Source organism: Castor canadensis, chromosome 15, assembly GCF_047511655.1.
Source record: "Castor canadensis chromosome 15, mCasCan1.hap1v2, whole genome shotgun sequence".
NCBI classification, from domain to species: domain Eukaryota; kingdom Metazoa; phylum Chordata; class Mammalia; order Rodentia; family Castoridae; genus Castor; species Castor canadensis.
In genome coordinates this window covers 8,885,870-8,903,477 of record NC_133400.1, presented here as the reverse complement: position 1 = coordinate 8,903,477, position 17,608 = coordinate 8,885,870, and the positions used below count along the sequence as shown (strand labels likewise).

At 44.7% G+C, this 17,608-nt stretch overlaps 1 protein-coding gene across 12 annotated transcripts in view; it reads left to right on the top strand.

The window, feature by feature from the left end:
- The window catches only part of Wwox (WW domain containing oxidoreductase), a 927,061-nt gene that overhangs the window by 493,444 nt on the left and 416,009 nt on the right, over positions 1-17,608 (top strand). Inside the window, exon 9 of one of the 12 annotated variants that reach the window (XM_074055601.1) lies at positions 1-17,606. This exon is cut by the window's left edge and continues 42,285 nt beyond it. The exons of the other annotated variants lie outside the window; for them this stretch is intronic. The gene's annotated coding sequence lies outside the window, so the exon portion shown is untranslated. Of the gene's footprint in view, positions 17,607-17,608 lie in introns of those variants that run through there. 12 annotated transcript variants of the gene reach the window in all.

Genomic DNA, 17,608 nt, shown 5'->3' with positions numbered 1-17,608 from the left:
GCTGTGCTGAGAAGGACCAGAGGGTTCTCAAGGCAGCATCATCACATCACCTAGGGACTTGTTAGAGATGCAGATTCTGGAGCCCCACCCCAGACCTTCAGACTGAGAGGCTTCCCGGGTGGAGGCTGCAGTGTGTGTGCTAAGAAGCCCTCAGGTGATTCTGATGCTCAAGTTTGAGATGCAGAAGTAAAGGTGGAAGATCATAGTGCAGAGAACAACATGGATAGGAATCAGAAATGCAGTGTCCTTTGCTCAACTTCCTGGACAAAAAGCACTACTAATACCTATTGTTCTAACCTTGTCCTATAGATCTTCTGCTCATCATGAAGTTAGCAGCTGAAGTCAATGTTAGCTTGACTGTGTGCCAGGCAGTGTGCTCAGCGACTTCACACACTGCCTTGACCCTGACAGTGACCTCTGCAGTGCTGCTCTTAGCCCTGCTGAGAGTTGAGAACACAGAGGTTTAAGAATCTGCCTAGATCCAAGCCGGGAGGTGAGACCGTCTCCAGGTTTTTCTCATTGCAAAGCTCAGTCAGATAAAGACAGAGTGTGTTTGAAAGGACTTCATGAAATACAAAAGCTCTAAGAGGTAACAAAGTGGCATTACCATTTTCATCGTTTTATATATTGTGTATATATTGTCTATCCTAGCTATCTATCTGTCTGTCTGTCTGTCTATCCATCCATCCATCTATCTAATTCTCATGTTGACATCTTTCCTTGAGTTTTCTCTCATACCAGATCCTTTGGCCCAGGGTGGCTCCCTTTCTCAAAAGTATTCATACGCCGCACTGGCTGAAACCACCAAGTTTGGGTCTGGCTGTGGGCATCGGTCGCAATACACTAAGACTTGGTTCTCAGGCCCTCTCACTTAGTTCTACTTCTGACCTTGTAAACATTCCAAGGAAAGGAGATAAGATGTCGATTGTTAGTGGGATTCCCACCACCACCACCACCACCATGTCTTCTAGCCTTTGTGGCAGAAGGAAGAGCATTGAGAGGTTTAGCTAGGTTTTTAAAATTAAAATTCATTTTATTCACATTACAAATCTCAAATCCTAGCTCTACTTTCAGCTTTTAAGTCCAATTTATAGTCCTTATTATTCTGTTTACAAACCTGACAAATTTTAGCAGTCAGTTTTGAGGAGTTGTAGAATAATGTTTTGTCTCCTTTATGAATTTAGATAAAGGCCTTAAAAATGTTAAGCAACATTTATAGATTCAATATTTTGATTGCTTGCCTAAAGAATTTTACTGACAAACTTCCCCAGAATGTAATTTTTATATATCTTGTAAATTTAATTTCAAATGTGACAAACCTTAAGCTTTTTCACTGCTCTGATACTTTTATAATAAATGTAGTAGTATTTCAAGTTACAATTTTGTAGTGATTACCATTTATACATTTTCAAGTGAAACTGTAAGGGTAATATATAACTCTAGAAATGAGGTCAATAAACTTTTTCTGTAAAGTACCACATAGTAAATATTTCTGACTTTGCAGTTCAGGTGGTCAAAACTATTCAACTCTGTCTTTTTATGTACACAACACAGACAATACAGAAATGAATGGACTCATCGTGTTCCAATAAAACTTTATTTATAAAAGCAAGTCAAGGGCCACACTACTCAATGGCCATAGCTTGCCAACCTCTGCTTCAGAAGGCCAAACTCCCAAGTTCAGGGACTGTGGATGTAGCTCAGTGGTGGAGTGTTTGCCTAGCACGTACAAGACTGTGGGTTTGATCCCTAGCACTGGGATTGGGGGCAGTTCATGAAATATCACCTATATGAAGATATGCCAACATAATGCCATCATTTCTCTCACTTTGAAAATTTCAGTATTTTTGTGCTTAATTTTGTGCAAAAAAAATAGTATTTTGTGTTTGGTTCTAATGAATGCGGCCTGAGTTTGGGGTCTGTGCTCTGCTGTATGTAGCAGTGTGGCGTTGTGCAAGTAACTTAAACAATCTTAAAAGGAGAAAATGATCATGCTTATCTCATAGGGTGGTCAGAAAAATGACATGTACTGTTACATGTCATTCTTCCTCTGTTTAAATGATGTCTATGTACTAAAGAAACAATGATGTCACACAAAAGCAATATTGGGGTTACCTGGCTATGTAATTTTTAGGACTGGCTTCTTACCATACTGGGGTTTCTTAACCAGGGAGGACCTGGCCAAGATGTAAACCCATTTCCATTACCTGGACTTCTAGGACAACCACTGTTTTATGGTCCCCATGATCATCAGTGATTCTGTTTCTTAGTGGACATACCACCTGTGCTCCCCTCTGCCCACTGACATTGGATACCCTCCACCAGGTGGCACCCCTCCTAATCAAAGTTTACTTTCCCTCGAGCTTTTCTCCGTACTTATCCTCTGGCAAGCTCTGCATCACCTTTGAACTTGGTGGGACTCTGTGTTCCATACAAGTGCATTCTGTCTCTCTGGGCCACAATATAATGTCAGGGCTTCTTTTGGTTCATGTCCTGTGCAACCATCTTCTAGGGCAGAAGCTCTTCCAGGTGGCAATGTCCCCTCCTTGGAGGGATCTTTGTGAATGGGAGGTGACATTTTAAGTCATCACAAGATAACCAGGCACTTTTGATCTTGGGGACGGACAGTGGCCCAGGAGGACAAGATACTGTGTATTCCGTAGTGTGTGGGGTCCAGGCCACCCAGAAGGGCTGTGCCTGAAGACACTGGTGCATCTACACTGAGAATCCCTGTCCTTGGGGTTACCTTTCTGACACCCTCTAGTGGGTAGGCTGCTTCAGCCAGGTGGGACTGCTACAGCAGAGTACTGTGGACTGGATGGTCCAAGGCCCAACAGCAGACATCGGCCTTCTCACAGTCCTGGAGGCTGGAGGTCTGAGATCAGGGTGCTGGTGCTGTTGAATTTGGGTGTGAGCTCTCTTTGAGCCACAGACAGCCATTTCCTTGATGCATCCTCACTGCATGGGGAGAGAGACCATCTGTCTTCTGTCTCCTCACTTATGAGGACTCCACCATCGTGACACCATTACCTTTCAAAGCCCTACTTCCTAATGCCATCTCATTGGGGACTTAGGCTTCAATGTGTGAATTACGGCAGGGACCAGTGATGCACAGAGAAGTGTGCCTGGATTGACAGCCTGTGGCCTGCACATGCAAGAAGCCTACTAGTCCAAGGAGCAGGGACCCCTGAACCTGACAACATCAGCATTCACCTTCTGTCCTGGGGCAGTCCCTCACTGTACCACTCCTCCCTGTGCTGCATTTCTGTGGCATATGGAACCTGCCATGGCCTGACCACAGCCTCTCTGTAGTCACACTGGCCTATGCACTAGGGGCTGGAGGAGGGGGCAGTCATCACTAGCATAGAGCTTCACAAAGCAGGTGCTTAATGAGTATTTATTAGGTGATTTCTGCATTATGGAAGAAAGCTAAGCAGCAGGATGCCCAGAGGACTGAGGTTAATTGAACATGGATCCCAAGGGCCATGGTGAAAATCATCTCACGAGGGAGAGGGCAAGGCCTTGACATTTCCTTAGGGCTTTCAGTGAACTCTGTAGGAGGAAGCCTGGTGTCATGGGAAGACACAGACTAGAGCCTGGCTGCCTGGGTTCCAATCCAGGTTTGCCAGATGTAGGTGTTGTGGCCTTGGACAAGTCATTCAAGCTGTGTGCGCATAGTCTCCTCATTTCTAAAGGAACAATGATGCTGTCTCCTCAGTGACTGTGAACATGAAATGTTTAAGGATGAGTAAAGCTGGTATGAGTGAGTACCAGGGAAGTGTTTGCTGTGACTGATTAATCACCTTTTTATCTTCCAAAGTCATCCCCAGGTGATGGTCTGATGGTCACATAGAGGGGTGGCCCTGGATTTGAACCTAGGCCTACCTTCCCTCTCCTCTCTTTCCCTTGCTGCTCCCACCTCCTCCACTTAACTTCTTTCCTCCACCCCACACACCACCCTCCTCCTCCCACTCCCTTTCCACCCCCACCCATGGCCACCCATCTCTCTCCACTCCTCCATCCCCTCCCTCTTTCCCCCTTGTTCTATATTGCTAAACCAGGAGCTCAGATTTGGGGCCAGGCTCTGAGATGGAATCCCACACATGGAGTTTCTTCTCCACAGCGGCTTAGCTCCTAGTGGGAGTGATAGGGCAGGCCCCAGCAACAAATGGGCAAGGGAAGGGCAAAGGAAGAAATGGCCAGCAGCACTTTCTGAGGGGACAGAGAAGCAGGTGAAAAGATTTCCTCTGCAGGTTAAAAGCCAAAGGTAAGAAAGAGAATGAATGGAAAACAGAAATGGTCAAGAGGAATCAGGGTTTCTGGCACATATTTGGTGCCCTGAGCCAGGGGCACCTGCTTGGAGCGATAGAGTGGTCCTCTCCCTGCTACCCCACTTCCATTCCTGGAACCCTGTCCTCGGGTGCAAACACCTGCCCCAAAGCTTCTCCTTCAGTTCTACCTAGAACTCTGTGCTCCCTTTCCTAAAGGAAGGGACCCAGAGAGAAGACCGCTGGCATTGTCATATGCTGCAGTGATTACTGGATTCCAGAAGGCTCCCTGAGGGTGGGGTTAGGATGAGGGCTCGAAGGGAAACGGGAACCGAGAGGGAGGTGGCAGTGGGGGACATTGTTTTTGATTTCTCTCCTTCTTCCTGTGTATCATAAGTGCATGTGTCCCATCACCCAAGTGGCCTGGACACCTCCTTTGTCTTCTGACCCAATTTCTGCACCTCTCTTTCCCTAGCCTATCCTATGAAAAGCGCTAACAAAATAGGAGTTTAGATTTTCATAAAGGAGATTAAAAAAAAAAAAAAAACCCAGAAACTCCAAGTGCTTGAATTTCTTGGAACTTTTCTTTTTAGTCCAAAATGTGTTTCTAACTGTCCCAACTGATTTTGTTTGACCTCTTCATGGGGAAGACATTTGCTTTCATTTTTTTTATGCTCTGAGTTTCTGATGGGTTCTGGGCTGGTTACAGAGGTAGTATGACAGACTATTCTGACATGTGACTATGACCTCAGTCTCAGTGGGAAGTTCACCTTATTCATTTAAATTGTGTTACATACAAGCACCAAGGTATTCATTACCTCAACCATTTTTAAGTGCGCTCTCTGGTGGCAGGAAGGGTATTCATGCTGTCATGTGACCATTGCCCCTGTCATTCCTTGTGTGAACTTGGTCCTAAGTCTCCCAAGCCACCTGTTTGAACCCAATAGATGCTTATCAGCCCAGCCCGTCATGGTGGGAAAGGGCACTTTGGGATTTTTTTTCTTTTTTTAGCCACCAGCAGCTGTGTTCCCTTAGAGTGATGATCTAACCTCTCTGAGCCCCAGAGAAGCAGCAGTGTTCCCTTATTTAGCATTTGGTGATCTGAACTTAGTGACTGACAGAGTTTCCTCACATCCATTATTCTATGATGAGCCTTAAATTCTAGCACACAAACTGACACTTCCCTTCTCATTGTCTACGTTTTCCCAATATTTGGCTTTGACTTTTACATGTCTAACTCAGGATCCATGTAGCACCAACGGGAGCGACCGTTTCTGTGAGCACGATGTGACTGCCCACCGTTACCCAGTAATGCCTTGGACATTGCTGGGTTGGTGCGAGGTGCAACAAGACTTGGGATCCGTGGCTGCTCTGTACAGTTTACGAAAGTTTAATCCATACAAGCTGTTTGAAATTTCCATTAGGAGATTTGTACAAGTGGTTAAAATTAGTCATGCATTCTTGGTCTCCACTGCAGGAAGGGTGTCCTTACTGTGAAAATGATTATACCATGTTAAAACTGTGTCATCGTAAGCAGACAGTTTGCCGAGTTGCTGGGTGAGGTCTGGCAGTGCTCTGTTTATTTTTCTCCCTCTTGACTCCTTTCTTTCAGGCAAGACCGCCGATGCATTGACTTGGAAAAAACACGGAGGCTGAGCAAGTTCAAAGCATTGACATTGCCTGGCTCCTTTTGTGGACTGCACCAACTCTTTTATTTAGATTTTTAATTGCCATTTCTTCCTCTGAAACACAGTGCACTTTAGGGGGAGCCCTAAAAACCCATCAACATCTTCCCTGTTCACTGCCCCCACCCACGTACCATTTCTGGAAGTACAGCATAGCTTCTAAGGATAGGGCAGTAGGGCAAAGCCAGTGGCTTCTGCACGCTGAGAACCAGCTGCCTCGTTTACTTCGCTACTTCTTTTTAGTGCAGCAGGATTTTTCACGTTAGAGGAAAGGCTGTGATTTTCTCTGATATTAAAAAAGTCAAGCACTGGTATTTCCCAAAGCCATTTTGCATTCAGTCTGATGGTCGCTAAAAATGTATGTGGATTGTTTTCAACTGAGAGGGTTTCTCTATGCATATTGTTTATATTTATCAAACGCTGTCCTGCCCAGTATTCTATATTCATGGTTGCTTCTGGATGTAGCTGACAACATGGTCTATATGAAAAACAAAACAAAACAAAGCCTAGAGGAGCCAGAGGGACTGCTTTGGAGAGAATGTGAAAACAAGCTGTGTCGCCAAGCAGAGGCTCCATCTTTGTTCTGCCATGTGCCTCCCCACCTCACACATTTGCTAATGTCAGACTGGCTGCCTCCGCCCTTAGCCTGCAGTTGTGCTGCCTAAAACATCTGTTAGGGTTTCATAAAACAAATACAACACAGGGAAGGACTGGAGGGGAAGCTGATGTTATTTGGGGATCACTCATGCAAAACGACTCAATATTTATTTGTGTTCTTACTTCTGGTTCTTGGCTTGTGGTGGCTTTGAGTAATGTCATGTATACCAGCAGAGTGTACTGCTTCTGTGCTCTTATACATCCAGAACAAGAAATGACTAAAACAAGGCCCTATTCCTGCAATTCTGGTACTTGGCCACCAGGTGGCGGAAGTGCACCTCAATTAAGGAACAGGACCTGATAGGTAGAACTGGTTTTCTCACTGGTGTTTGTGAAGGTGGAGTGTAGTATGATTGTGTCCTCAGAAGCTATGGTCTAGTGGCCTGTACTTTGTTGTTGTTTTGACTCAATTAACCCAGACTTGATCATAACATTCCTTTTTTTTTTTTTTTTTTGCAGTACTGGGGCTTGAACTCAGGGCCTTCACCTTGAGCCTCTCCACCAGCCCTATTTTCGTAAAGGGTTTTTCAAGATAGGGCCTCACAAACTATTTGCCCTGGCTGGGTTCAATTGTGATCCTCTTGATCTCTGCCTCCTGAGTAGCTAGGATTACGAGCACGAGCCACCGGTGCCAGACATACATTCTTAATTAAGGCACTTACTTCTCAAGCTCCATATTAATAAGAATAACAAAACACATACAGACATGTATCTTTTTTGATTAACTTTTTCCTCTTTTCTCATTTGATCCTATATGGCTTTGTCTGTCTGTCTCTGACCTTAGACACATTTATTATTCCTTCCAGAGCCGGGCCGAGTGCCTGTGTCAATTCTTCCTTCGCTGCTCAGTGTTTCCTCCAGGAATCTTATCTTTGGGCCCCAGGGCCACTGGTGGCTCCATCTCTCAATTCTCTCTGTAATCAAGCGCTCCATCTCAGTAGCCTGCCTGGGCCCTAACTCTTCTCCTTTTGGAGGTTTTCATTTCAAGTTGCAGGTGGGAAGCCAGGGCTCAGCATCTCCAGGACAGCCTGTGTAGTGGAGCTTGGTTCCAAGAAAAAGGTTTTGTCTGATTACAGAAGCAATGGGAGTTGATCCTGCAGAGGAGAGGCCCTTTCCCCATGTCTGGAGTCTGCAATGCGCCCCTCCTCCCCCCTTGACCTGTGCTTATACACCAATGGATCATCACGTGATAAGGTGCCCTTCACTGGCAATCCCCTTGAACCTGGCAGGATGCAGATTGCCCTTGGTAGGGAGTCTAAAGGGACTCTTGTCCTGGGTAAACACTGAACGTGTTAAACTGGAAGTCTACTTATTTCAAGATCACATTGTCTGCATAAATGTTGTCCCGGGGTCCTGGGTTGTCACAAAGTCTTCTTAGCTTGTTGATTCTGATCATGCATTTGTCTCGATGAGAGGGATTTACTCCCCCACACACACCACCTGCTTTGTTTGTTTTTACTCCATTCTGAATGTTATTCAAAGAATTCCTCAGACTATTGAAAAGCTACAGTAGTCAAACTTAAGTGCACACACAAATCTCTACTTTTTCTTCAAAATCTGTGTAAAACTGCTAACTATTAACTATAGGATTGTGATTTACAAAACACCATAGTGTGTGGGTCCATGCCCACAGGCCCTCACCAGCAGCTGTAGCACATTTTTGCTTTGTTATTGGTTTTTTTTGTTTCATTTTTTTGGCAGTACTGTGGATCAAACTAGAGACCTCACACTTGCCAGGGAAGCTCTCTACCACTTGAGACATGCTTCCAGCCCTTTTGCTTTCAGTTGGTTTTTCAGATAGGGACCAGGGTGGCCTCGGTCCATGATCCGCCTAGCTCTGCCTCTCACGTAGCTTTACCACTGTTTATGCACAAGCATCTTATGAAGCCAATGTCCTCATGACTGCTTGGTGCAGGTTCCTGCTCAGTGCACTCTGAAATGTTGGCTTAGGCAAAGCCTCTGCACCGAGCTCCCCTCTACCCCTCAGGAAGCCGAGTCAGAATAAGGGTCAGGGAAGCTGAATCAATGAAAGCCAACCTTTTCAGATTTTCTGATCCATCGTCCATAGTTGGTGCCTTTTATATCTGTAGACGAAGAAATGCATGCAAATGCAAAGTCACACCAAGTTCATCTGTCACCTGAAGTACTTCAGGGCTTTATGAGAGGGTTTACTTACATTAGAAAAAAAGAAAAGGTTAATTGTTGCTTCGTGCTTCTGTGAGCCAAGAAAAGGCTAATAAGACTTTATCCATTGTGTTCTCTTATGTAGTAGTGTTCTCAACAATTCTGCCATTCCTTTTATATAAACTGTGGTTCAGAGAGGTTAGGCAAGTCACACAGCAAGGGTGGGGGTGAGCCAGGGTTTACAACAGGCTCAGCTCATGCTTGGAGCCATGCTCCAACCACGTAGCAATTTTCAAACTGCTACCTCCAGGTGACAATGGGTGCCGTAAAGAACAAGCAATAACAATGCCAGTAGACACTGCTGCTTTTTGGAGCCTGAAATCTAGAACGTGTTTCTTTGGGCATCATCCCCTTCAGACTCCCCAGGTTCCCTCCCAAGGGCCAGGTGTTCTCCAAAACCAGCGTCCATGAGTTGACAGGGAAAAGTGGTTCTGGCAGCTACTGCACCCCTCTGGGCACTGGCTAGCGGGATCCAGGGAGAGTTGTGCAGGGAAGGCACCATCCCTGACTGTCAAGGGAGACACACCATGGCCAAGAATTCCCCTCTCAGCCCCCTTTAAGTGAAGTGAGAGAGAATAGTGTCCGAGCAGTAAGTTTGTGTTCGAAACCAATCACTCAGTCCATATACGAAGGAGCAAAACATAAACGAATGATCTTTTTCAGATTACAAAACCCATGCACATATGTGTTTTATTGTACTCCCACCACAACCATGTGAGTTAGGCACATTTCACAGAGGAGGATGGTAAGGCTGAGAGAATTTAGGTGTCTGTCCATGAGACGCACAGCTAGTAAAAAAGATTCCAGAGGCATGGGTCTTCTTACTTCAAGTCCTAGGGCTAAGGCTGTCGGGTAAAATAAAGGAAACCCAGCTAAATTAGTATTTCAGGTAAATGCCAAATTTCAGAGAAAATTGTATCCCATGCACTATTTCAGACATATGCTTTAAAATTTTTTGTATGGGTCACACATAACTGGACTAAGAAAGTTTTGTTGTTTATGTGACATTCAAATTGAACTGGGCATCCTGGGTTTTTCCTTGGTAGGTCTGGAACTCACCTGTGGTATGGTTTTGGTTCTGCCTGCCTCTTTCATTTAGTCTATCATATGGTATAGTTCTACTTCACTCTTGGAAAACAATTATCTTTAAACTTGCTCTGTATTAAGCATCACCCACTAAAAGCCTCACATACTTTATTGCTGCCCCTACCACCACCCAGAGAGTTGGGTATAACCCCTTTCCAAATCAGAATCCGGGGCTCAGAGAAGTTCATTGACTTGCCCAAGACCCGGTGAGTAGAGATGGGAAACGGATTAAAACCCAGTTTTGTGTCTGTGTCTTTTCTTTTTGTTTTGGCTTTAGTTTGTTTTTTATACTTTTGCCTGAGCTGGTCACAGATTGTTACATTGTGTGCTAACTTGCCTAGCTTGTTTTTTGAGGTCAAGTCTTGCAAATTTTTTTCCCACACTGGCCTTAGAACCACCATCCTCCTGTCTCTGCCTCTCACGTAGTTGGGGTTACAGATCTGAGCCAACCATCCCCAGCCCTGAATCTGCGTCTTTAAAGGTGTTTATTATTGCCACACTCCAAAGTGATTCTTTTTAATGAAAGAAAAATGCTATTTATAGTCAATTACAGGAACGAAGTTCCAGTGACTTTCCGGAGAAAGCAGGTGTTGTCCTTAAAAAAAAAAATCTTTCACAGCACCCAGCAAAGTGCTTACCAGTAGCAGAGCCTCAGTGCCTACCTGTTTGTTGGCTGAAGTGTTTTAAGAGCAATTCAAAAAGAAAAAGGGAAGAATTGAATACTGGGTGTCATTTACATGTCCATTTTGCCCTGGAAGTGTTTTAAATTTTGTCAGGATCATAAACTGTGCTTCAAAACATGATAATAAATTGGCCCCCTGACCTCTTATGAAGTGACATAATTCATCGCCCTGTGTGTCGTTCTGAAGTCTCCACCACTCTTCTCATTCTCTCTCTCCATTACACATAGGGAAGGGAAGTGAAAGGAAGAGGGGGAGTGGGGCTGCTTGTGCGCTGTGCAGTGTGAGCTGAAAAGCCCCCAACCCTCCTGTTCTCACAATACTTTTATCCTGTAATCACAGCCTGCAGGAGACAAAATAACAATTCATCTGGAAAACGAGATTAACTCATTTAAGTTAAGTGGTGATCACAGAGAGCAGCTTGCTGGAATCGTCTGGCTGCAGAAGAGCCTGTAGATGGGTGGCCACCAGGTTCAGGGGTCCTGGGGAGCAGGCCCAGCCCGCAGGATGTCCTGGGCCCTGTGCCTCTCATCCTTTGGGAGATGTGGATGATAGCACCAGGAATTCCAGCATCATTGACATGGCCCTTCAGTCTGACGAGGACCACACGCATCTGCTCTCTATCAGACACCTACCTAACCACCTGCCTTCTGCACTGCGTTGCCAAGAGCTTCCCAGGTGAAAGGTTCCAGGGTGCTTCACATCTCAGGCCTCTTAAGGAATCAGAGCCAGCCACCCTGTAATTCCAAGCATGTGGTTTTGTTTGGGATTTACTTCATGTCAGGCCTCTTGTTTCAAAGTGACGGCTTGTGTTCTTGCCAGCCGGGCCAGGAGCAGTTGCTCATTTTATGCCATTTCACGGCTGCCTTGGACTCTCCTACGGGGACGTCTGCCATGTTGACCTGCCCGTCTTTCCCATCTGGAGCCCCAAGAACCGATTTTCCATGTATACCCAGCTACTCCCCTTATCACCTGATGGCTGGTGCACTGGGGCAGTGGGGACTTGTTTCTGAAATGGTATGAGAGTTGCCAAACTTCATACACCAATAACTGTCAGGAGAGGTGCCGGGAAATGGGGTGCTGCTTCCAGCCACCCCACCATTGCGTCCTCCCATGCTCACCCACTGCCAAAGCTTTCCGACTGCTTCCCAGCAGCTGATGCACCTGGTGGGTGCAAACACGTAGCCCTTCTCCCACTGCAAACAAAGGTGAGGGACCTTAGGTGCCTTTCTCCTGTCTGCACATCTTTATTCTGCTTGTTTGCTACTGAAGTCTGGACCATAAAAGTCACCACCCGCCTGGCCATCAAGGCCCTATTTCAGGACCCACTGACCATTCACCAGGACTTATGGAAAGTGAAGCGCGCAAGAGAACTTGCTGTCAAATTTCTTCAAAGCTGACTGGCTAATCTAGGCAAGACCTTCCGAGTGTCCTCTCTGTGTTGCCAGCCTCGCCTTTGTGACCCAGAGAAGAAAAGACATCACATAAGCTCCAATTGTGCTTCATGTACACTGAGAAACGCTCAAAGTGGCATGGCTGTGAATACACGTTAAGTGATGACTCTCTTGAGGAAATTTACCATTCGCCTCTTCTGTAATATGCCGGCTGGAACACTCTTCAGCAAATACGAGCAAGACGCTCAGATGTGCTTTGGAAGGAATTTAAAGACGAGGTGGCTGTAGCCATTCAGGGCTTTGTTGAATATTTAGCATATTTTTTAGAATCCATCAACTAAGAAGACTATCAATTTTAGAGCATACAGCTGTTCAAGAATAATAGTCTGAAAAGCCAGCCCCAAGGATCTTGGTGATGAAAGTGTGAACAGATGACGGAATGATAAACCTTAACACTGAAAGATGTGCTTTTATAGTGCCATCTCTATATAACACCGTCTGATAAATGTATTTAAGACAAACAGACCACAGGAAAGAACCCTCTGTAAGGGAACGCAGCGCAGGGTGAATATAGATGTTCCCACGTTAGTGTTCCACGATGAGTATTGATCAGTGTTAAAGGGTGGGCTCGCGGGAGCCTCCTCAGAGCCTACTCTGCACACTCTCCCACCAGAGATGCAGGGGTATTGATCACAATTATTCCACAAGCCCATCTTACAAATCCCCTCTGTGCACAGGCCATTTGAATGAATCCAAATTCAGACCAAAGCTCTTAGAAAGGGAAAGAGTGGCTCTTTAAGCAACTGCCCTGCTGGACATTATATCTTCTGAGCTAGCCCGGGGAGGAAGCTCGGACACCCTCCTAGCCCTAGGGTGCCCAAGCTCTTGGGTTCCTGTGTGTCAAGTGATGGAGGCTTTGCTATGATGTCATCCATGGGAAAGTGCTCTGAGTGCTAAGCCAATGCTTGGCTCCAAAGCATTGTGTGGGTTGAAAGAGACTTAACACGAGAGAGTGGACTAGGAGGCTCATTCTGATTTGGATCCAATGAAGCTACTATCAAAGATATTTGAATGTAGACTAGGTAATAGTTGGAATAAAGAGTGTAGTGTTCATTTGCCAAGCGTGATACTATTTTAAGTGAAAGTCATTTTATGTTAGAGATGCATCCTCAAAAATTTACAAGTAAGATAGAGTGATATCTAGGATTTCCTTTAAAATAATCTACAAAACTAGAGCTGGGAATGTACCTTAGCAGTAGAGCATAGCATGTGTGAGGCTCTGGGTTCAATTTCCAGCACTGCCCCCCTCCCCACACACACACAAAAAAATCTAGAAAAAACATGGTTGGAGAACAAGACAAATCATTTAAGATTGGAAAATGTTGATAATTGTATGTGAGTTTATTGAATGAGTTTCTCTATTTGGGAGTATGTTTTAATATTGCTTTAATAAAATATCAGGAGGCAGCAAGAGGCCACCTGCCAAGAAAAGCATTAGAAATAGCCAATGTCATACCCCCATGCATCTAGCTAGCGTGTGGTATGAGCTGGCAAGAACAGATAGTTCCTCGTAACTGGACCAGCAAAGCTCTTTCCTTTTGAGGACTTTATTAATTTGTGTCCATTATGGGCTGAACTGAGTTGCTCCCAAATTCCTATGTTGAAGCCCTACTCCTCAATACATCAGAATGTCACCATTTGGAGCTAAGACCTTTAAAATAGTGATTCAGTTAAAATGAAGCTGTAGGGATGGCTCCTAATCCTATCCAATTGGGGCCCTGACAAGAAGAAGAAATATGGATGCACAAAGGGTCGCCAGGATGTGCATAGGCAGAGGAATGACCTCGTGAGGGCACACTGAAAAGTCAGCCATCTGCAAGCCAAGATGAGAGGCCCATAAGGAGCCAACCCTATCTTGGACATCCAGCCTCCAGAACTGTGAGACAATAGACTTCTGCTCTTCAAACCACCTGGTCTGTGGTATTTTGTTATAGCAGCTTCAGCAGGCTATACGGTCCCATTGTTTGGAAAGCACATACTTGAGCAGGGTCCTGATTTGACTATGTGCTGGTGGATGGAGCAGAAAGACTGAGGTCTGGCACTAGAGAATGGGAAACCTACTTGTGGTCCTGGCTCTGCCTTCAGTTCAGAGCTGGTGTACATCCTGGTTCTGTTCCCAAGAGATTATTTGGTGGGATGGAAAGGGAAGTGGGGAAAAGTCAAGATAAATACTTAAGGAGCCTCAATGGACCTCAGTGGTGAGGAGCCTTCTCAAATGAGTCCATCTTATGCTAATGTGCTCAATAAACATTAGATACTGCCTTTCAGGAAAGCCCTCAGCATGTAAATAACTATTTGAGGATGGACGTTAAAGGTGACAAGGAACCAGTTACTCAAGAGTGTTCTAGGCAAAGCAAACAGTCATTGAGACCACTGGAGGTGCATGTGTGAGACACTGGGCAGTAGAACTTAAGCAGAATAGGTGAAAGTGGAGGCTCAAGGTGAAGGCCAAGAGGAAGGCATTACCCTAATCATAGTCTTGAAAATCACAGTGAGGAGCTGAGATTTGATTCTAGTTGTAGTAAGTAGCCACTGGGTTCAAGCCACAGAGAATTTGTTATGGTGTGGTGTAATATGATATATGATACATGTATGTTTGAAATGACATGTGACATGATAGATTTGATGTAGCTCTCACTAACTCCATAACTGCTGGGTACAGAATGGATTGTCATGGGTTAGAATTGAAAACACATGAACCAATTACTAGAGAGGAGGAAGGACTCAGCTGCCAGTTATAGAAAACACAGGGCAGATTAGCTTTCAACAAACAGGGCCTTGTCTTTTCTTGGTTCCTGAGAATCCCACAGGGAGGCCATTGCTGCCTTCAGGTCAGCTGCATTAGTAGCTGGACAGTTGTCAGAGTTCTGGGTCATGGCACCTGTGATGCTCTAGGCCATTCTTCTCAGGACTCAGGTGGCTGCCACAGCACTGCATATCCCAGATTCAAGATGAGAAGAAGGGAAAGAAAGTGCCACCTGCTGGGTTGGCCCTGTTCATCAGGAAAAGCAAAAGCTTCCCCAGAATCCCTGCACTGACTGCTTGTGTACCTGTGATTGTCATGAATGGTATCACATGACCACTGAGCTGCAAGGAATTCTGGGAGAGCACCTGGAAGCCTGCCAAGGTTCAGAAGGGCAATGGGAATAGCTAGTAGGACTCCCCACCAAAATGCTGGGATCGAAGTTAAAGGTGACAAGCAGTCAGTGATACAAAGTGTTCTAGGCCAGGCAAACAGTCATTGAGACTACTAGAGGTGTATGTGTGAGACACTGGGCAGTGGAACTTGAGTAGAATAGATGATGGTGGAGGTTCAAGGTAAAGGCCAAGAGGCAGGCATGACCCTAATCACACAGTCTTAAAAGCCATGGTGAGATTTGATTGTGGTTGCAGTAAGGAGACACTGGGTTCAGGCCACAGAGAGGTTGTTACCCTACGTTGTGATCTGATACATGATACATGTATAGGGGCTGGCAAGGAATCATGGCAGTCTCCAAGAGGATGCAATCTAATAATCTTATCCTCAGGAGGAAAGTGGAAGTAAAGAAAAAAAACAAACAAACAGGTGATGATGTTAGAATGAAGTCAGTAGAGTAGATCCCAGTGCAATATGATTTCACCAGCTTTGTGTTCCTTCTTCTATTCCCAGTTTCATGAAGAAATGTCCTGCCCCTCTCACGCAGATCAGAGGACAGGAATGCCTTGATGATCTCAGCTGTAAAGTGGGGCTCATATCGTCTCCCACAGCTACTTGTGAGGGTGACAGTCAACAATGTTTGCTCTGAAGTGTAAAAGGGCACATGGCTTCACCCACTGTGACCCCATGATCATTACCAGTGCTGCCCAGACACTGGTTGTTGGCTCCTTAGCGTTGGAAGTGTTTGGTTATAAATTTGGCCTGTCTCCCAGGCCTAGGGCTTTTCCCAGTCTATGCAAAGAGTAGATGTGTGGTTTTATTAAAAATTAAATTAAAATCAATTCAGTGGACATTATTAACTTGAGAAATCATGTGTATATAGAGGTATAGGACTTAGTAGTCTACTGTGGAAAGGAATACACACATTATTCAGATTTAATAAAGTGTAGAATCTGAAATAATGCAATTAAATAATGCAAGATCATTCTATCCTATATCATATAGTATAGTTTTTAAATTTTTTTTCAATGATGCTGGGGCTTGAACTCAGGACTTTGCATTTGCTGGGTAGGTGCTCTACCACTTGAGACACACTGGACAGTTACTGATTTGTAGAGTGTAAGATGCTAGTCTGTCTCCCTCATTTCTGCACTCTAGCACCGTTTGACCTGTGCTCGGCTCTTGGTGGGTGGTCAGCAACTGTGTACTAAGTGTTTGAATTGATCGAGTCAAAGGTTTGCAAGTACTGCTGAGGGCAATGAGATTTTTCTCTCTGATGGTAGACAGAGACATAAATTTCCTGGAGAAGGGAATAATTGAGTTGGGTTTTGATGACTGAAGAGGGGTTTCCCCAGACACAAACAGGAAGTAAAGGGGAAGGAAAAGAAGGGTTTTCCAGGAAGACGCACTGAAGGACGTGACTTCATTTCTTCCTTGGGTTTTCCAGTGCAGAATTCTTTTGGGTTGAACTCTGGTAAATCTAGTGGGGGATTAGGATGGATGACAGACAGGGACATATTAGGTAGGCTCTCTTTATAGCTCGCCTCCTTTGTCTTTACCATCTCTCCATATTGACATTTTCATGTCTGTCTGTCTGTCTGTCTCACCTCTTGGTGACAGGAAGCTGCGTGCTGGTTTTACACCTATTCAAAACATAGTGGACTGAGTACCACATGTGTCCTTGTAAATAGATCCACTTTTTCTGCAGTCACTTTAACAGTGCCTAAATGATCAATGTTAATAAAAAAGCAATTTTGCTTGGGATAGCACAATGGTATTAGCCTGCCAGACTGCAAACGCCATTTGCTCTATGGAAGGGGATTTCAAATCAGGGCTTTGGTATTGTCTTTTTGCCTCCACGGTTATTTATAGAGAAAGTACAGGCCATTGCATGTTTATGGGATCTCTTTTTTATGGACGCCCAAGTTATTATTTTTTATTGGTTTGGGTACTTATTTTGCACATTTGTAAACAATTATGTAGTTATGCAGCTGTCTTACCACAGAGGCCATATGCATTTCCATGTTAAGAAAAAATTCCATGAGGGACTGTCCCTGGATACCATCATAAAAGAATTATTGTGGTGCCAAGAAAAATAAAAAATAAAAAACGACCAGCTCAGAAGTTGTCATTGGGTTTTTACAGTATTGGGAGCTAAATTAATTTAAGGCTTTTTTTTTTTGCTAACTTCAGAGTTGGAGGCAAAGTTTATCACTGGATCTGAAGGTTCTTCCCACTTTCCACATTTGAATGGAAGGCATAATGGTCAACAAGAAAGAATTAGCCAATCAGAAAAGCTGCCTTTTAATAAATTAATAACATTGACCAATTGTGTGCCCCTCTTCATCTGTTGATATGCAACTTAGGAGACTCCCAGCTCTTCTGAAGAATTTTTTTTGAAAGGAAGCATTCACGAAGGTAACAAATATTTACTGAGTCTCTGTGGTTCTACTGCTTT